We start from the raw sequence: 22,095 nt of genomic DNA, 5'->3' as shown, positions 1-22,095 counted from the left end.
CCCTATGCTATACAGTAGGACCTTGTTTATCTCTTTTATATATATAGTAGTTTGTATCTGCTAATCCCAAACTCCTAATTTATCTCCCCCTCTCCCCCTCTATTCCATCTGGTAACCATAAGTTTGTTTTCTATATCTGTGAGTCTGTTTCTGTTTTGTAAATAAGTTGATTTATATCATTTGTTTAGATTCCACATATAAGTGATATCATATGATATTTGTCTTTCTCTGTCTGACTTACTTCACTTACTGTGATCATCTCTAGGTCCATCCATGTTGCTGCAAATGGCATTAGTTCATTCTTCTTTATGGCTGAGCAGTATTCCATTGTATATTTGTACCACATCTTCTTTATCCAGTCATCTGTCGATGGACACTTAGGTTGCTTTCATGTCTTGGCTATTGTAAATAGTGCTGCTATGAACATTGGGGTGCATGTATGTTTTCAAATTAGAGTTTTCTCCAGATATATGACCAGGAGTGGGATTTCTGGATCATATGGCAACTCTATTTTTAGTTTTTTAAGGAACCTCCATACTGTTCTCCATAGTGACTGCACCAGAATTTGATCTGACCTATTTATTGTCAGATTTTTAAATTATTGTCATATTTAAGAACACTTGCAAAATTTGCATATATAAGTCTGCCTACATAGATGCCCATGAAAATTGGGTAATGGAGTTCCAAACAGTCCAATTTTTTCTTATAAACCCAAATCTATGTAGTGCATACCCTCTCTATGGACATTACTAGGAGGCAAATACAAACTTTATATACATATTCTGATGCTCCTTTGAAAAAACTTTTTAAAAAAAAGCTTCCCTGAATGGCCCAAGCAGCAACCTTGCTTACTTCTCATTGTGTAAGACTCTAGTCACAGGCCTCCCTGAACAAAGAAGTCTGGAAAAGTTATATGTTTTACCTGGGCACATTGTCTGAACAAAACCAGAGCCTCATGAGGAAGGAGGATTTGTGAAGGAAATTCTTTGGAGAGGGCTATTGCCATGCTATGAGTATCCCCTCCCCTGTCCAGGGGGAGGGAGGGAAGCTGCCTTCTCACCCAAGCATCATGAGAGGTACAGGAAGAAGGGCAAAATGGATATTACCTAGGCAACTAATGGTATCTGCTACAGTTGCCATAAGGATTAAAATAGACTATTTTAATAAGGATTAAAATAGTCTATATTAATAGAGACAATATTTACAGAGCCCCTAGCAGTGTGTCACAGTGATCATCCAATAAATCTAAACCTCTTTAAAAACTATTCATCCCAACCTATCTGGTTCATTAAAGGGGAAAAAAAAAAAAAGGAAAAGGTAACCAAACAGGTAATTTCAGTAATACTAAATATAAGAAACATTGATTGTTCTTTAATGCTCAGGTTTTTTTTTTTTTTTCTAGTTTGACATTTGCACATTGAAAGAGTATAACTTCTGCTGTGGAGAAAGTCTAATGCATAGAATGTACATTCAACTTGGTATGTGAAGGGAAACGTATTGCACGTGACTTACTTTGCTGTAGCATCCTTATAGCTTTCTTTTAGCTCCTTCTCCAATCTGGTGAAGAGAATTCCCTCTATGTTTCCATACTTTTTTGTCAACTATTCACTCTATTTTTAGCACCTCATTTGTCTTTTCTTGCACTAGGACCCTGTGTTCTCTCTCCTCTGATTGCTATCTGTTGGCTACATCATCTAATAAATGAGTATTAATCACACTGTAAAGAACAATATGGTACTAAACTGTTTGCTGTTTTGGTTAGAATGCTTTTGGTAGCAAGGAGAAAATACTTGGCTAAAATTGGCTTTAAAATAATGACATTTATTAACTCATATAATATGTCTGGAGGCACGTGGTTCCAGAGTTGTCTAATTCAGTGGTAGAACATTATCAAGGACTCAGTTTTTTTTTTTCTTACTGTTTCCCTATCTTTTGTATGTTGGGTTTTAGCTTCACATTTGTGCCTCATGATCACAAGATGGCTGCAGCAGCTTCAGGCATCACATCCTCACAAAATAGCATTGAGTGGGGTAGCAAAAAAGGGAGATGTTTCCCATCTTGTGTTCCTTTTGAAGACTGAGCAAAACTTTCCCAGAATTCTCCCCAGCAGACCTCCCCTCAGATTTCATTGGCCAAGTTTGGATCATATACCCATGCCTGAACCCACTACAGACAAAAGGAATGAAATCACCCTAATTGTCTGGGAGTGGGAGTGGGTGGGGAATACTTTCCATGAGTACATGGCCATAGAAGGTGATTCCAGAGGCAGAAATGGATTTGGGTAGATAACCAACAGTGTCTGCTATATTCGGTAATTCTGAACTACTGCAAATACAAAACAATGCTGGAAATGCTTAAAAAGAGGTGAAGGTGGGGAGAATCTGTTGGCTAGCTTTCCTGATTCCGTCATAGAATAATTTTCAACTTCTGACATGAAAAGCCTTGTCTGTGGTTTCAAGTTCTTTCAATTTACCTACTTCCCTTACTCCAAACACCTGGCTACTGGGTACTAGAACTTGGACTGAAGCCTAGTTTTACAGTTTGGGTTAAATTGTTTATTCCAAATACTAAACAGACTAAACAGTGTTATGGAGGAATAAATTCTGCCCTGACTTGATGAGGGACCACATGTTATAGTCTCACTCTGTCCAATGCACCACCATGATCCATAACAGCTATGCAGAACCTTCCTCTATTTTTCCCTTTTTTAAAAAAATTGAGTTATAGTTGATTTACAGTGTTATGTTAAATTTCAGGTGTACAACATAATAATTCACAATTTTTAAAAAGTAAACTCCATTGATAGTTATTGTAAGATATTGGCTATATTCCCTGTCTTGTACAATATATCCTTATAGCTTGTTTATTTTATACACAGTAGTTTGTACCTCCTAATGCCCTACCCCTGTCTTGCCCCTCCCCCCGCCCCCCTCAGTAACCACTAGTTTGTTCTCTATATCTGTGAGTCAGTTTTTTTTTTGTTGTTATATTCACTTGTTTGTTTTATTTTTTAGATTCTACATATATCATATAGTATTTGTCTTTCTCTTTCTGAATTACTTCGCTTAGTATGATAATCTCTCATGTTGCTGCAAATGGCATTATTTCATTCTTTTTTATGGCTAATATTCCATTGTATATATATATACTACATCTTCTTTATCCATTCGCCTGTTGATGGACACTTAGGTTGCTTCCATATCTTGGCAATTGCAAATAATATTGCTATGAATATTGGGGTGCATGTGTCTTTTCAAATTAGTGTTTTTGTTTTCTTTGGATATATGCTCAGGAGTGGAATAAGAAAACATAGGCAGGGGCTCCCCTGGTGGCACAGTGATTAAGAATCCACCTGCCAATGCAGGGGACACGGGTTTGAACCCTGGTCCGGGAAGATCCCACATGCCACAGAGCAACTAAGCCCGTGCGCCACAACTACTGAGCCTGTGCTCTACAGCCCGCAAGCCACAACTACTAAAGCCCGTGTGCCACAACTACTGAAGCCTGTGCGCCTAGAGCCCATGATCTGCAACACGAGAAGCCACCACAATGAGAAGTGCACACACCGCAACAAAGAGTAGCCCCTGCTCGTCGCAACTAGAGAAAGCCCGCACGCAGCAATGAAGATCCAACACAGCCAAAAATAAATAAATAAAATAAATAAAAATTTTTTAAAAAATAAAGAAAACATAGGCGGAACACTCTTTGAGATAAATAGCAGCAATGTTTTTATTTTTTTGGATCTGTTTCCTAAGGCAAAGGAAACAAAACCAAAAATAAACAAATGGGACCTCATTAACCTTAAAAGCTTTTTGCACAGCAAAGGAAACCACTGACAAAACAAAAAGATGACCTACCGAATGGGAGAAAATATTTGCAAATGATGTGACCAATAAGGGGTTAATATCCAAAATATATAAATAGTTCATACAACTCAACATCAAAACATCGAGCAACCTGATTAAAAAATGGGCAGACCACCTGAATAGACATTTTTCAAAAGAAGATATACAGATGACCAACAGGTACATGAAAAGATGCTCAACATCATTAATCATCAGAGGCAAATCATCATATGGCAAATCAAAACCACATTGAGATATTACCTCACACCTGTCAGAATGGCTATCAACAAAAAGACCACAAATAGCAAATGTTGGTGAGGATGTAGAGAAAAGGGAACCCTTGTACACTGTTGGTGGGAATGTAAATTGGTGCCACCACTGTGGAAAATAGTATGGAGGTTTCTCAAGAAACTAAGAAGGTAGAACTACCATATGATCCAGCAATCCCACTCTTTTGTTAATGCTCATCATCCCTCCCCATGTACTCTTCCTTAGACTGGAGAACTTTGTTCAAAAGGAGAAGGAAACAAATACCCTTTAAGAGACTTGTGCTAGGTATTTTGCACAGGAACCATCAGAAGTAGATTCTATCATCCAAGGTCTAGAGAGGTGAAATAACCTAACTTAAATCTCGTAGTACATTTGCCATTCAAACCCAAGCCTGCCCCTTCCAAAGTTCACGTTCTAGAACAGCGGGTAGACGTTTCCCAGATTTTTCTCTCTTTGCTTTGGTACATTGCCACCTTGGCCTTCTCTTGATGGGGGGAAAGAGAACAAATCTGGAGGCAGAATACCTAGCCTGGGATCCCAGTGTCCTAAAGTAGTAACCGTGTGACCTTAGGCAGGACAGGTCACCTCACCAAATCTACTGCTTGATTTGGCGTTAGGTTATTTTGCCTCTCTGGACCTTGGATGATAATATCTACTTCTGATGGTTCTTGCAAAAATCAAATAAAAGAGCCATGTGAAATGCCCAGCACAAGGCTTTAAAAGGATATATGCTCTCACTTGTAACATGAAAGATAATGAAGACATCTACCTCATAGGGTTGCTGTGAAAATTAAGCAAGGTAGTAGATCCTTTTTTTTTTTTTTGGCCAGGCCACGTGGCTTGTGGGATCTTAGTTCTCAGACCAGACCCTCTGCAGTGAGAGCGCTGAGTCCTAACCACTGGACCGCCAGGGAATTCCCAAGATAAGAGATCTGAATCATCTTTATAAACTCCAAGCACTATATGAATTCAGTGAGTCATTACTCATGGGACCTTTCTGATGCTATTTTGCACCAATATGGAAGACATTGTAATCCAAAATGAGTGTGGACAGGCACACAGAGGCAGACTTTACAAAAGACATGCTTTAAGAATCTCAAACGCCCTCAACAATTTTGATTATAAAGGCATCAAGAAAGGGGAGAGGGAAGGAGAGTTTGTGAAGAGGATTCTTTGGGGAAGACTGTTGCCATGCTACGAGTATCCCTCCCCCCACCCCCGGGGATGGGGGAGGGGGAGAGCTGCCCTCTAACTTCCGGCTTCATGAGGGGGTGCATTAAGGGGACCCCTTAAAGAGGTCGCAGTGTGTTCCCTGTGGTTGGACTGAAGCCTGAGTTCAAGACAGCCTGTGGCCGGGGGAGAGACGGGCTGTGGGGGATTCAGCCAGCACTCCCACGTAGGGGAGCCATGGTGGATAAAGAATCAGGCTGGAGCCTTCTTTCCTTAACCTTTTTGGAAATATAAGATCCATATTCAAATGTGCACAAATAGGTTTACAACTTGATGAATTTTCACAAACTGAACATCCCTGTGAAGCCAGAACATTAAATTACCAGCCTCCCATGAGGACCCTTGTACCCCATTTTAGTCACTACCATTACCCCCCAAGGAAAACCCCTTTCCTGATCTCCGAGAGCATAGATTAGTTTCGCCTCTTTCTGTTCTTTACATAAATGGAATCATACAGTATGTACCCTTTACTGCCTGGCTTTATTTGCTCAACATTATATTTATGAGAGTCATGTAGTTGGAGATAGTTTATTCTCACTGCTGTAAAGCATCCCATTGCGTAAATATTCCACAACTTATGTATCCATTCTACAGTCGGTAGACATTTGAGTCGTTTCCAATTTGGGGCTATTATGAACAGATATGGACATGCAGATATGCCCAGGAGTGGGGTTTCAGGGTCATGGGGGGTGGTATTTGTCAAATCTGGAGCAGTTTGAAGTCTTGCCCAAGAAGACTTCTTGGAGAGAGAATGGCATCAATATTGAGAGTCTGGACAGAGCATCCCCCCCGTCACCTCCACCCCAGAGTCCAGGGCCAAAAAGGGAGCGGCAGTTGGAGAAACAGTGTATGATCCACACCAGAAGAGCTGCAATCAGAGGGACCCAGCAAAGGCATCTCCCATGAATCCCATGGAGAAAGGCACGTGCCGGGGAACGCTGTCAGCCTGAAGAAACACTGGAACCTAGCATAGTGTTGGGCCTGTCTCCGCATGGCTGTTGTGAAGGGCTGGTGCTGAAGAGGGAGCATTGGGGCTCTGGTTCTGGACACCAGGTTTTCATCTGACCGATTCCATTCCATGACTCTGTAACCTTGGGAAGGCCAGTTTCCCTCTCTGGGCCTCCCTTTTCTCATCTCTCTGATGTGTGGCTCCTTTCCACTCTGAACTACTAAGAACTGCCCGTCATCTGAACTCCTTGAGAACAGGGACCACATCTTCTCTTTCTTCTGTATTCCTGAAGCTCTACACACCTATGGGCACAATATGTCACTGGATAAGAAATGTCTTGCAATTTCACTTTCTTAAAGAAAAAGCTGCTTTTATAAGTCCGGCGATGCACAGAACAAGAATTAAATTGAGGCATTAAAATTAACAGCATGGCGTGTGTGCCTGTCCAAATACAGATGTTATATAGCATCCCAGCTTTATGGAAAAATCCGTTGCCATTCTTGTCACACAACTGATCTTCTCCAAAGGAACAGAGCAAAGACTGTGTGTTGTAAATTTATTGACTCATTATTTTATCCAAGGACATTGGGTAGTTAGAAGATTCCAGCATAGACGCAAAGAATTCTCTTCATTTGGGAACATGTTTTATCACTTGCTACTGCCTCGTTCCTAATGCTTAGCATTTAAAGGTTATATTGGGGGGAAAAAAAGACTCCAGACATGATGTAGTCACTGTCTGGAACAGCATTATATTTCAACAGGATATTATCACTCAGGCAAAGAGAAATCATTTTTACTGGGTAAGAAATTATTCCACCGTGCGGTATTATTCAAGCAATTAGAAATCACATTGTGCGGCAAATTATCAGATCTTCTCACTGGAGTTTGTTATTGTGCCATTCATGTTTAAAATGTGGGGCAGTGGAGAGAAAAAGGCTTTTTTTTTTTTTTTGGTAGAAGCATGAATACTCTAAAGAATTCAGGCAGTTGGGCAGGTGAGCCATGATGTTATTTTGTTTCCAAGGAAATTCTTTTGGAGTTCCCCTGAAGTTCCCCTGTCTTACTTCACCCATCAGCAACCTCGGTTCCTTGGAGTCATTCCCTCTAGCAAAGGAAAACTTAGCTTGGCCCCCTAGGGCTTTGTAGGGAACTGACAACTTAAAAATTGATGTCGTTCCAAAAGTTTGTTGGCAAATCTGTCTTAGAATTCAGAACAGATTGTCCTCAGCACATTACAAATGACTTTGGTTCCCAAGCAGGCCACTGGAGCCCATGTCACCTATAACGAAGTGGGACTCTAGTATTAATGATGATCAGGAAACCATTTATTGGGTAGTGTTATTTCCTGGTGAAAATCCACTCTAATTTCCAACTTGGGAGAACAGAAATGCAGCTGCCTTCTTTCCTCCCTCTGCAGTCAGAAATGGGGCTTCCCAGCAGTGACAGAAGGAAGAAGGGAAAGGAGCGGGGGTGGGCCCAGCAGTGATGCAGTGGCAGAAGTGAGAATATTTATAGCTTCAGCTGCAATCAAGAGGAAAGTCCCTGGACCCAGCAGTGATTTTGTTCATGGGACACTGGTAACTTGGCCGGTCATAATTGAGGGAATCGTCCCAATCAATATACAAGTCAGTGGTTTAACTTTATTCTCAAGCCCCCTGAAACCTAAGCTTTCTTTCTGCTTTTAAAAAATCATCATGGCCCAGGATATAGACAGACAGTCTGATCCCCGTGTCCTAGTTCTTAGCTATAGAATTTACTGCATGTATGCTCTTTGTGATGTTGTCTCCTAGTTTACATTCTAGGGACCTATTAGAACCTCTACAAATTCACTGTCCTCCAACAGATGCAGTACATATGCTATTTATGGACTCTTCCCTTTGCCTGGAAGCCTCTTGCTCCAGATATCTACAAAGCACACCCCCTTTTTTCCATCTAGTTTCCTTACAGACAACATCTCCTAAGAGCCCTTTCTTGACCACCCTTTCACATGCTATCTTCTTACTTGTTTTGTTTTTGCTTTTTAATAATTTTTTATTGTTCTTTAGGTCACATTGTACCTTTGTTGGCTTTATTCTATCTTTTCTATTCTTTTGATAAACAATGCCTAAAGCAAAAAAAAAAAAAAATCATCATGGCCAACAATTCCACTTCTGGGTATATAACCAAAAGCAGGGTCTCAAGGAGATATTTGTATACTCATGTTCATTTTGTTCATTTGTACACTCATTACTCACAATAGCCAAAAGATAGGACCCAAGTGTCTACTGATAAGTGAATGGATAAACAAAATGTGATATAGCCATACAATGGAATATTATTCAGCTTTAAAAAGGAAGGGAATCTGGCACACGCTACAACATGGATGAACCTCGACGACATTATGCTAAATGAAAATTTAAGCCAGTCACAAAAACACAAATCCTGTATAATTTCAATTGTATTAGGTACCTAGAGTAGCCAAATTCATAGATACAGAAAATGGAATGGTGGTTGCTATGGGTTGGGGGAGGGGAGATTGGGGAGTTGTTACTTAATGGGTACAGGGTTTCAGTTTTGCAAGATAAAAATAGTTTGGGGGATTGGTTGAACTACACACTTAAAAATGGTTAAGATGGTAAATTTTTTTTAAAAAGATGGTAAATTTTATACCTGTGCATTTTACCACAACTAAGGTTAAAAAAAACCATCATGGAATATTTCAGATGTACAAAAAGTATACAGAACAATATAACAAACACACAGCTTAAGGTATAAAACATTTCAGATATGGTTGGAGCCTTCTGTGTACCCCTTCTCACGCTCAGCCTCTCTACCCCCAAGACAACCACAAATTTGAAGTTATCATTTCCATGTGTATTTTTATATTTTTATTACATATATATCATATATATACATACTATAAATCCTATATGTTATATCCTATTATAAATCATTAGGGATATATATATTTAAACTAAATGATTTATATATTTTTGCATGTTAACATTTTATAAATGGGAGCACACTCTATGTATCCTTCTGCAACTAGCTTTTTCCCTCCAAAATTATGTTTTAAAAATGAGTCCAGGGCTTCCCTGGTGGCACAGTGGTTAAGAATCCGCCTGCCAATGCAGGGGACATGGGTTCGAGCCCTGGTCCGGGAAGATCCCACATGCCGCAGAGCAACTAAGCCCGTGCGCCACAACTACTGAGCCTGTGCTCTAGAGCCCGCGAGCCACAACTACTGAGCCCGCGTGCCACAACTACTGAAGCCCGCGTGCCTAGAGCCCGTGCTCCGCAACAAGAGAAGCCACCGCAATGAGAAGCCTGTGTACCACAACGAAGAGTAGCCCCCGCTCTCCACAACTAGAGAAAAGCCTGCGCGCAGCAACGAAGACCCAACGCAGCCAAAAATAAATAAATTTATTAAAAAAAATGAGTCCATGTTGATGGTGTGGCTCTGGGTCATCCGTTTTCATTGCTACATAGTATTCCATCCTATGAACAGACATACCTTTTCTACCAGTCAAACTCAGAACCCAGCCATGTGTACTCATTCCCCTTTCCTGCCTTCTTTCCACACAGGATGTTGGATTTTTAATTCACAACCAGAGCAACACCCCTTTATAAGGGCCAAATTGTGCAGACCCCCTCATCCAAGCCCTCCTTCCCGGGCCTCAGGAGAAGCTTTGTTGGAAATGGCGGCTGCCTGGTGAGTATGGATTCAGAGCATTATCTGACCTTGAGAGAGAGTTTGTCCTTGCCATGGGATAAGGACTGAAGGACCACCTCCACCCCGGGTGGCAGGATGGTTCATGTACATGGAGTTCCCTAGCTCCTTCCCTTGGAGGGAGTCCAAATCATGCTGTCAAAGTGTCACTAGTTCACTCTTTAAAAGGGAAAAGGAATCCTCAGAATTTAGAATAACAGAATCATACAGTGTGAGAGCTAGGAGAGCTACTTATCACTCCCTCCTTCCCTGACATCTCGGTATGGGACAAGAGGTATTTGGGCATCAGCCAAGCCAACCTTCTGAGGAGGTTTCAAGACAGCAGTTACTTGAGGTCTTTCTAGAAGGGACAAGGGGGTGAAGACTTGACAAGAAGAAGAAGCAGCTGCAGAGTGCTGGAATGACTGAGCATCGGCCTTGGTGATTAATCAGTGGCATTTAGAGCTCTCTCTCTCTCTCTCTCTCTCTCTCTCACTCACTCTCACTCAACAAGGCAGGGAACCTCCTGGCAAAAGGCTCTGTTCCAGGATTTCTGGCACTTGCTGTATCAAGCATTTCTTGAGAATTGTCTGGCCAGTCCCTTGCTGGTGCCTGCCACGCTGTTCCTAGCAGGATCTTTGAAGTAGGAAAAGGGCTTCTTCGAGTTCTAACCAATGACTTTGACTGCATGGAGACAGCTAATTCACCCTAGTTGGCTGCTTTCCCCATCACCCCTCTATCCTACAGGCAGGACCTGAAAAGGAAGCCCAGAGGTTAGAGCTGACATGAACCATAGAGATGTTTCAGCTCGATACCTGATTCATCAAGTGGTTTATTTAATTAATATTTAACAAATAGGTGCCAAGTCCCTAGGGTGTGTCAGACTCTGTTCTGGGAATACAGTGATGACTCAAATCAGACATGGCCTCTGCCCTCCTGAAGATCACATTATAGTGGGTCAGGCGGGGGTAGCGGGGAGAGGCGATCAATATTAATCAAGCCGTCACAGAAAGGTAAAATATGCCATGCTATGAGCCAGACTTAGGGAAGTCAGAGAGGGCTTCCTTGAAGAGGTGATGCCTGGGCTGAGGTGTGAAGCATGAGCAGGTGTTAGTAAGACAGAGAGGAGAGGAAGAGCTTCACAGGGAAAAGGAACAGAAGGGGTAAAACGGCACATAGCAAATTAAGGAGGCCTTGTGGTCTTTTATAGCAAATACAGAGAGCAGAGTCAGAGGATGAAGCAGCCGAGCCGAGGCCACACCACCCAGAGCCTTGAGGCCTATGTTAAATACTCTGCTCTTTATCCTAAAAGCAATGGGAAGCCATCTGTGGTCTTCAACTGGGGCATGGGACGTGACTGAAATGGAATTTTCAAAAAGAACTTTTTGACTGCTGTATGGAGAACCAACTAGAGAGGGGCTAATTGGGAGGTTATTTTTATTTTATTTATTTATTTTTATTAGATCTTTACAATCAGTTCTTCTATATGAAAATAAAACTCAGATGACATTTTTATTAAGATCCTATTAAATAAGTATATTACATTAGAGAGATTTGACATCTTTATAATGCTATATCTCCTTTTCCCTCCCAGTTTTATTGACATATAATTGACATACAGCACTCTATACGTTTAAGGTGTACAGCATAATAATTTGACTTAGTGCAGCATGAAATGATTACTGCAGTAAGTTTAGTGAACATCCGTCTTTTCATATAGATACAAAATAAATGGAAAAGAAAAAAATTTTTTTTCCTTGTGATGAGAACTCTTAGTATTTCCTCTCAACAACTTTCATATATAACACACAGCAGTGTTAATTATGTTAATCATGTTGTACATTACATCCCTAGTACTTACTTATAACTGCAAGTTTATTACCTTTTGACTGCCTTCATCTAATCTCCCCTCCCCCCATTCCCCACCTCTGGTAACCACAGTTCTGATCTCTTTTTCTCTGAGTTTGTTTGTTTGTTTGTTTGTTTGTGTTTGAACTATAATTGACCTACAACACTATGTTAGTTGCTGGTGAACAATATCATGATTCAATATTTCTATACATTTCAAAAAGATTGCCACAATAAGTCGAGTTACCATCTGTCACCATACAAAGATATTACATAATTATTGATTATATTCCCCACACTGTACATTTTATCCCTGAGACTCATTTATTTTGTAACTGGAAGCTTTTACCTCTTAATCTCCCTCACTTATTTCTCTCTTTCCCCCACCGCCCTCCCCTCTGGCAACCACCTGTTCTCTTTATCTATTGCTCTGTTTCTGTTTTGTTTTGTTTGTTCATTTGATTGTTTTTTAGATTCCACATATAGGTGAAGTCATACAGTATTTATCTTTCTCTGTCTGACTTATTTCACTTAGCGTAATACCCTCTAGGTCCATCCATGTTATTGCAAATGGCAAGATTTCATTCACTTTTTGTGGCTGAGTAATATTCCACATGAGATATATATCACATCTTCTTTATCCATTCATCTATTGATGGGCACTTAATAGCCAAGATTCGGAAGGTTATTTTAGATAAGAGATATTGGTGGTTTAGCCTAGGGTAGTGCTGCTGGTTGTGGTAAAGAGAAGCAAACAGATTTGAGAGATATTTAAGGGGTTAAACTAACATGACTTGGTGATGGTTTGAGTACAGTGGTGACAGGGAGGTGGGTGTCCAGGAGAGTACCCAGGTTTCTTCAATGGGTGGTGCTGCTGAGTGAGATGGAGGACCAGGTTCGTGATAGAGGAGTGAGTGTTGAGTTTCAGGTGCCTTTTTGATAACTAAGAGGAGATATGGAGCACACCACTGACTCTCTATCGGTCTGGGGCCAAGAAGAGAGGTCTGAACTGGAGATCTATGCAGCTTTGAGTCATCTGCAAAAAGACAGTGATTCAGTCAGGGTTCTAAAAGGAAACAGATGGCACAGTCAAATTAGGATAATTCAATGAGGATGAATAAAAGGAGTATATTAGGTTTCTGCTGCATAACAAACAGCACCATAATCTCAGTGGCTTAATAGAGCAAACATTTTATTTCTTGCTCACAGGTCTGTGGGTGGGTTGTAGTTCAGCTGATTTAGGCTGGGCTCAGCTGGGTCAGACTGACACCAGACTTCACGTCCTGTTCATGTCTGCTCCCACAAGCCTGGACCCCTCAGAGAATGGCGCTATATGAAAGACTCAGAGTTGGCCTCTGCTGTCTGTGTTGTGGATGTTATGACACTGAGTTCACAAGATCACTGAGTAAGCAGCAGGGTAGCTGGAGGAAGAGGCTGGCTGACATCCAGGGGTGGGTCATCCAGTCTATCTAATTACTGAGAGCCTCCTCTGCAGTAGATGCTGTCTGGTGGGCATTTACGTGGATATGGTAACTTTCATATTTTGGGCTTAGTCCCAGAGGTCCATCCACATACCTGCCCTCAAGACAGCCTTGTCACCAATTTTCCAATCTTGTTCCTTCCTAGTCCTTGACCGATAGGATAACCCAATTGTCATTGCCCACGAGCCAGTGTGGATCCAGTCATCTGGCCGTCTTGGTCCCAACAAATAAACAACCAAACGTTCTACCTCCTGGGAGGATTTGCCTTCATCACCATTTTCAGGGCCACTCCTGAATGGGGGTGTAGTATAGCAGTCAACCATGGCTGGTGCCAGCATACCATGCAGACCCATTTGGGAAGTGGACCCAACAGGTCATCGGGAATGGAGGCCGTGAGGCCACAGGTGTAACTGAATGAGAGGCACAGTAGCAGTAAGAGTAGGTACCATGGGAGTCTGAGCCACCTGCTTGGACAGTTTTCTCTTGTTTTCCTGACATATTAGAGCCTGGTTTTACATATTCCACTTCTGTTTTATAATTGAAAACTGCAATGCATGTCCAAGTTTATGGTTTGGTAGATCAGATAACATCTAGGTTGTAAAAAAAAACATTGAGTAGATGTTGAATTTTATTGAATGCTGTTGCATGGCTTACAAAAATAGGCATGCGAATTTTTCTTTGGCTCTGTTAATATCTCGTATCATAGTAATACATTCTTGCACACTGAACCACCCTTGTATTCTTTGTATAAATCCCATTTGGTGGTAGTAATTTATTCTTTTAATATGATGCTGGGTTTTATTTGCCAATATTTTATTTCGGATTTTTATTTTGATATTCATGAGTGAGAAAGGTCTGTAGTTTTCTTTTGTGTGTGATTTTTGCTAGGTTTGATTTCGATGTTATCTTGGCTTAATAGAATTGTATTTCCTTCTTTGTCTATGGTCTGGAACTCTAAAAACATTAGAATTATCTGTTCCTTAGAGATTCGCTAGAATTCACTCCTGAGACCATCTGGCCCTGTTGTTTTGTGAAACTTTCCCATCACCTACCAGTTCTGCTGAGTCTCTTTGGGTCAGCCCATCCCTTGGTCAGGAAAGCTTTCTTGAACAGACCAAACTACTGGCAGGCAAGACCTTTGGATCAGTGTTTCTCAGAGTATAGCCTGGAATCACCTGAGATACCAGTTAAAAGGCCTTTGACCTTTTGAATTAAACTTTCTTAGGGGAGGGGCCAAGTTTGCATTTCGAATGGGCTCCCTGGGTAATTCTCCTGTACACTCTAGTTTGAATTCCCTGCATTATCGAGAAGCTTCCAGTTTCTCTGTGTTAAAGCAAAGACTATTCTGTCTTTAGGCCTCCCCACTCCTGGCTAGGCGCCTGTGAGCCAGGCAAAGCCAGAGCACTCGTTTTCCTTCCCTTGCCCCTGTATCTATTGATGCCTCAAGGAGGATTACGTGCCCAGCAATTCCCTTCTCCTTTCCCAAGAGCATCCTCTTTGGTCCTGTTTGTCCCACTTTACCAATGGTGCCTATTTGGTTGGAAAAGCTACATGGCTGTGGCCAGAACCTCACTGGCCAGAAGGTCAGGGATGGGTAGTGTGACTAAGCATCCCGATTTACCCAGACTTTCCTATTTTAGCATTGAAAGCTCCAGGTCCTGGGAAACCCCTGAGATGCAGGCAAACAAGGATAGTTGGTCGTCCTATATCCTGCATCAGAACTGGTATTATCATGTAGTCCATCCACCTTTCACCACATTAGCTGTCCACAGATTATTTCTGGGAAGTCTGGCTGGATGAGTAGGAAGAAACATCCTTCCCGCTACCATCACCACTGCCCTAAACTACACTTAACGCCCTAAATTCTGGACCCCGCTCCAAACCTAAACAAGATTCACATGCACATTAAAGTTGGAGAAGCATTGCCCCAGAGCACTTGTTCTCAAACCTGGCTGCACAGTGGAATCACCTGGGGAGTTTTAAAAAATACTGATACCTGGGTCTCACCTCCAGTGATACTGTTAACTTGGTCAGAGTGTGGCCTGGGTGTCTGAATTTTTTCCAGCTTTATTGAGATATAATTGACAATGACATTGTATAAGTTTAGGGTGTTCAAGGTAATGATCTGATATAAGTATATATCGTGAAGTGATTACCACATTAAGGTTAGTTAACAAATCCATCACCTCATAATTTAAAAAATTTTTAAGATCTACTCTCCTGGCAAATTTCAAGTACACAATACAGTATCATTAACTTTAGTCACTATGCTGTACTTTAGATCCCCAGAACTTACTCATCTTACAGTTGAAAATGTGTACAATTTGACGGACATCTCCCCATTTCCCCCACACCCCAGCCCCTGGTAACCACCATTCTACTCTGCTTCTATGAGTTTGAGTTTTTCAGATTCCACATATAAGTGAGATATGCAGTATTTGTCTTTCTCTGTCTGACTTATTTTACTTAGCATAATGCCCTCAAATTTCATCCACGTTGTTGCAGATGGCAGGCTTCCCTCCTTTTTTATAGCTGAATAATATTCTATTGTATATATGGTATCTGGATTTTTTTAAAGCTCTCCAAGTGATTCTAATGTGCAACCAAGGTTGAGAACCACTGCTCTAGAGAATAGAGTATGTTCAGCCCAGATGCTAGGGTAGACTTGGATGACTCTCCAAACCTAACAATCTTGCACCACATTGATTTTCTACCCCCTCCATCAGCCCTCTTAATAACCTTCAAAAAGGATAAAGGCTAGCACTTCAGTGGGCCCACACTTCTTCCCTTCTTATCTAATATCCCCTGATTCTATACAATACCATTCTGTACAATACCATACCATACTACTGTAAGTAACCAGCCACAGTCCTTGATGTTTCATTATTATTACAACAGTGATCAGACCTAGTCCAACTCCAATTACGTCCATTAACTTCTCCCCAGCTCTTGCGCCTCTGGACTTCTATTGCCTTTGTGATCAGTACCATGCAGTATAGCACTGTATATGGGTTGACTTTTATTGTTCTCTAGTTATTTGGTCTTTATTTTATTAACCAATGTTCTTTTGGTGGCAAGTGACAGAAGCCTCACGCAGCTTGGCTTCAATGAAAAGCCAGTATATTGACTCATAAGAGCCAAATGCAGATGTACCGACTTCATTCAGGCATGGTTGGCTGCAGGTCCTCAGATGATGTCATCAGAAAAAACGCCTTTCTCCCTTTCCCTTAACTCCAATGTCCTCTCTTTAGGCTTCATTCTCAGGCATGATCTCTCCGCTTGGTAGTGAAAATGGCCAGTCTAAGGTGCAGTAGGTTGAGGGTTTCTAATTCTCATCACACTTTGGAATCCCCATCAGATAATTTTTTTTTTTCACATTATGCCTGGAACCCCAGTCACTCTACTCAGCTGCATTTTACAGAAATTCAGCCCCAGGAAGGGCAAATACATACCAGAGAACACAGACAAGCCCTGGGAACCCAGAAGATGGGCACTAAAGACCTCATTTATTAGACATTTACTCACCACCTACTATGTCTCAAGTTACAGTGCTGGGGACTTGGATGTGTAAGACTCGATCCCTGTTTCGATGATCTCAGAGGGTAGCAGACAAGACAGACACACTAACGACCATAACGCAACATCGCAAGGACTGCTGTGCAAGTGTGGGATGGGGGGGGGTGTTTGGGGAACATACTAGAAGCATGTGCTGCCAATCTCTCTGGGCTCCAGGTTCCTCAGGTACAATATTTAAGAAAGATTGTGTTGAATGTTTTCTAAATTCTTTCCCAGCTTGAATTTTCTGCTGTTTATTTCTTTCCTTCCATGGTAATGGGGACATTTATTTAGCTTGGTGGGGATGTGGGTGGACTCCAGCTAAACGCACTTACGGATCACCTTAGGGGTTCTTTTAACAACAGGAGAAGTAGTTTCCAGAATGTCTGTTTAAAATGATTTATGTATGCTACAGAGGAAAGTCACTTAGAATGACAGAACGACAGAAGCAAAGGGTCGTGACTTGTAGGGAAAATGGAAAGTGGATGCGTTTAATGAGGATGCTAAAAGGTCTGCAGACTTCCATCAACCTATGGGAAAGGGAAGGAAAAAGGACTATTACACGAGAAGAATTTCTTTTTTTTATATAAATTTATTTATTTTTGGCTGCGTTGGGTCTTTGTTGCTGCGCGTGGGCTTTCTCCAGTTGTGGCAAGAGGGGGGCTTCTCTTGTTGCGGAGCATGGGCTCTAGGCGCACGGCTTCAATAGTTGCGGCATGCGGCCTCAGTAGTTGCATCTCACAGGCTCTAGAGCGCAGGCTCAGTAGTTGTGGCACATGGGCTTAGTTGCTCCGTGGCATGTGGGATCTTCCTGGACCAGGGCATGAACCCGTGTCCCCTGCATTGGCAGACGGATTCTTAACCACTGCACCACCAGGGAAGTCCCCACAAGAAGAATTTCATTTGAATAGCCCATGTTCAAAATTTAGAGTGCAAATTGATGCTGAGACAAGGAAAGGGCTTTCATTTTATTTTGGCCTTCAAGTGGAAACCCGAATGTGGCTGGAAGTTTTGTGCTAAACCTTAGGTGTTGTTCCACATCAAAATTTGAAGTGTTTCTGTTCCTTTATTCTTTGTATGTTATGTTTTCTGTTCTTCCTATTAGCTGTTAGAAAGCTGTCAGTCCTTTAGGAGGAAGTCTGTGCATAATAATAGCCACCAATTATAGAGCACTTAACATATGCTACTGTGCTTTTCACCCTTCTCACATTTTGCATACTTCACTTGCTTAATCCTCTTCCTCTGAGTAGTAAGTGGGTACTGTCATTATCCCCATTTTACACCTGTGAAAAGAAGATCTCAGAGAAGTTGAGATAACTTGCCCAAGGTCATGGAGCTAAGAGACACAGAGGCAAGACAGAGATTTCTGACTCCAGAGCTCATCTGATGGTAGATGATAGAGATAGATGGTTGGATGGATGGATGGATGGATGGACGGGCGGATGGACGGACAGACAGGTAGGTAGGTAGGTAGGTAGGTAGGTAGATAGATAGATAGATAGATAGATAGATAGATAGATAGATAGATAGACTGATGAAGAAGTCCCTACTCTTAGCTTTCAGTGATTTAACTAGAATCACAGACTTAGAAGAGGTCTTAGGGAGGTGGTCAAGTTGGTCGCAAATTGAAACCTGGAATTCTCACATGGCTGCCCTCGCCCAGGGCACTGAGCCACCATAGAGAGGCCCAGGGGTTAGCCCGACTGTAGACCCTCCTTTAGCCCCCACCTTTCAGAGGAATTTCTAGGCCTCTTGAGGCAACCAATAGTATGTTTCCCAAGCCTTTTGAGTAAGAATCACCTGGGGCCATTAAAAAATTCAGTGTTGCATGTTGAAATGATTACATGTTGAAATGATAGTATTTTGGATATACTGGGTTAAATAATACATTTTATTAAAATTTATTTCACCTGTTTCTTTTTACTTTTCAAAATATGGCTGCAAAAACATTAAACATTACATATGTGGCTTGCATTATATTTTACAGACAGAGCTGCTCAAAGAGTGTGCCAACCAGAAGGGCAGTTCCGAAGGGACTGAAAGTAGGGTGGAGAGATTGGGCAGGAGGTCCGTGGAGCTGCTTTCTCCTCCCCATCCTTCCCTGTCCCCTTCACCTTCCTCAAAGCAAAAAGGGCAATTTATTTGGGGGTGTTCCATAGTACCCAAGGCCAGGAGACAGCAAGAGAGGGATTGGGGCGGAAATGCTTTCTGTCCCTTATTTCTGCCTTTCTCTCTTTCTTTGCATCTGTTCCATTTTCTTTCTCATGGCAAATCCACCATCCCCACTTCCTGGGCTGCGTGGCAGAAAATGGCCTCCACCAAGGGCCCTCAAGCTTAGAGTTCTTGAGTTAGATACAGAAGCCAAAGTGAGTTTAAGTCTTAAGAGTCAGAATTCCCAGGGAAGGATTGTGATTGGCCCAGCTTGCATCTAGTCCCTTTCCAGACTAATCAACTGTGCCCAGGGTGCCATGGGCACATTGTACTAAGTCAGCTGTCTGAGGATAAGAACCTCATTACTAGAGTGGGAGGGGCAGGGTGATTCTTGGAAAACCAGGGAGGTGGGGGGAATAGGAATATGCTAAGCAGACAAGCACATGGACTAATAGGCATTCACTCAGTGGAACTTCTGAAACCAGGCAGTGTTGGCACCTATGCCCACATGAAATGCTGGCCATGACAGGCAGCACTGTCTGGTCCAACACTCTGGGCCTGTGTTTGTTATAGAATGAATTGTATCATTCCCCCCAACCCCATCAAATTCATATGTTGAAGCTCTAACCCACAACTTGACTATATTTGAAGACAAGGCCTTTAGGGAGGTAATTAGGGTTAAATGAGGTCATAAGTGTGGGGCCCTAATCCAGTGGGACTGGTGTCCTTATAAGAAGAGGAAGAGATACCAGAGAGCTCTCTCTCTCTCTCTCCCCTTACACAGACACAAGGCTATGTGAAAACACGGCAAGAAGGTGGCCGTCTACAAGCCAGGTAAAGAGGTCTCACCAGAAACAAATCCTGACAACACCTTGGTCTTGGCTTCCTAGCCTCCAGAACTGTGAGTAAATAAATTCCTGTTGTCTAAGCCACCTATTCTGTGGCATTTTGTTATGGCAGCCCAAGCACACTAATATAGTATTCTTATTAAATTCTAACTTACTGCCTGTTTTCCATTAAGCACCAGTTTGATTTCTCTGAAATTAGTAGCAGGCTTTTGTGGAATGCACTCATAGGAGAAGATCTTGGGGATCTAGGGCTAGGCAGAGTTCTTAGACTTGATGCCAAAAGCATGAACCATAAAAAGAAACATTGATTAATTGGACCTCAATAAAATTAAAAACTTTTGATCTGTGAAAGTCTATGTGAAAAGGTTGAAAAGATAAGGTACAGCCTGGGAGAAAATATTTGCAAACCACATATCTAAGGACTACCATCTAGGATATATTTTTTAAAAAATCTCTCGAAACCCAACAGTAAAGAAAACAAACAATCCAATTAGAAAATGGGCAAAAGACATAAAGAGACACTTCACTGAAGAGGACATGCAGATGGCAAATAGACACATGAAAAGATGTAGAACATTATTAGCCATTAGGGAAATACAAATTAAGACCACAATGAGATATCACTACACACATACCTGAGTGGCTACAAATTGAAAATAGTGACAACACCAAATGCTGGAGAGGATACAGAGATACTGGATCTCTCATGTGCTGCTGGTGGGAGTGTACAATTGTACAGGCACTCTGGAAAACAGTTTATCAGTTTCTCAAAAAATTAAACATGCAACTACCATAAAACTCAGCAATTACACTCCTGGGCATTATCCCAGAGAAATGAAAACTTATGTCCACACAAAAACCTGTACGTGAATGTTCATAGCAGCTTTATTTGTAATAGCCTAAAACTAGAATCAGCCCAGCTGTTCTTCAACAGATGAATGGTAAACAGACTGTGTATTCCATACTATGAAATTTCACACCATCTAGTATTCCATACCATGGCTGAATCTCCAGAGAATTATGCTGAGTATAAAAAGCCAATCTCAAAAGGTTACATACTGTGTGATTGCATTTATAGAACATTTTTGAAATGATAAAATTTTAGAAATGTAGAACAAATTAATTGTGCAGGGAGTCAGGGACAGGAGTGGGAGAGAGGTGGGTGTGGTTATAAAAGGGCAATGGGAGGAGGGATCCTTGTGGTGTTGGGACTATTCAGTATCTTGACTGTGGTGGTGGATAGATAAGCCTACACAGGTGATAATACTGTATAGAACTTAACACACACACACACAAGTACAAGTAAAATTAGGGAAATCTGAATAATATCAGTGGATTATATCAATATCCTAGTTGTGATATTATTATACGGTTTTCCAAAATATTACCATTGGTGGAAACTGGGCAAAGCATACATGGGATCTCTCTGTGTTATTTCTTACAATTGCGTGAGGATCCACAATTACCTCAATAAAAACTTCAATTAAAAATATGTATTACTTACTGCAGGATGAGGCAATGGGTTTGAAAGCTACCACAGTTCTCTGTAAAGAACTTAAATGTCCATTCACCACACAAAATTTTTATTGTTTCTTCCTCTTAGCTTCCATTATAATGCTTATCATACTGTGTATAATTATCTGTAGACTGTCTCCCTGACCACACTGAGCTACTTAAAGTTGGGGCCATGATTTATTCTTTGTAACCTTAGTGCCAGCTGCATTTAAGCCTCAATATGCTTTGGTTGAATTGAATTATTCAGCTCTATATACACCATGGAGTTTTGCATGTAATAAATCTTCAATAAATTTTGTTGATTTGAACTGCACTGTAGTGTAGGGAATGAGATGTCTTTTTGCCTTGTTCCTCGGATAAAGGTAATGACAGTGAGGGCATTTCCATGGCATATCTGTCCTCCATTCTAAGATGCCATGTCATTAGTTGACCATCAATTTAATAAGAGATTTTAAGGGGGGAGAAAAGAGTTAGGTAGTACGTTTGATTTCAGAAATGTTAAAACCTGAGGCCATGGTGCTCCTTTAACTCAAAGAATGATGGTAATGAAAGAAAAGTGACATTACAGTCTGAAAAGCTACCTTTTTGTCCTGGGAGATGCTGGTTGGTTTCCTGAATTGGATACTGTATTGGAAAAAAAAAAAAAAAAAGAGAGACAGAGTGGGAGGAAGGGAGGTGGAAGAGAGGGGGAGAAAGAGAGAAAGAAAGAAAAGAA

At 41.4% G+C, this 22,095-nt stretch overlaps 1 long non-coding RNA gene across 1 annotated transcript in view; it reads left to right on the top strand.

Annotated features, from left to right (window-relative positions):
- Nucleotides 1-22,095, top strand: part of LOC132356944 (uncharacterized) — a 170,872-nt gene that overhangs the window by 144,127 nt on the left and 4,650 nt on the right. The window contains exons 2-3 of the long non-coding RNA XR_009500148.1: nt 9,859-9,985; nt 19,802-19,918. This is a non-coding gene — a long non-coding RNA (uncharacterized LOC132356944). The remainder of the gene's footprint in view (nt 1-9,858; nt 9,986-19,801; nt 19,919-22,095) is intronic.

This window comes from Balaenoptera ricei, chromosome X (genome assembly GCF_028023285.1).
Source record: "Balaenoptera ricei isolate mBalRic1 chromosome X, mBalRic1.hap2, whole genome shotgun sequence".
Classification (NCBI taxonomy): Eukaryota; Metazoa; Chordata; class Mammalia; order Artiodactyla; family Balaenopteridae; genus Balaenoptera; species Balaenoptera ricei.
The sequence above is the reverse complement of the archived record's forward strand: the minus strand, read 5'-3'. Positions and strand labels throughout refer to the sequence as shown.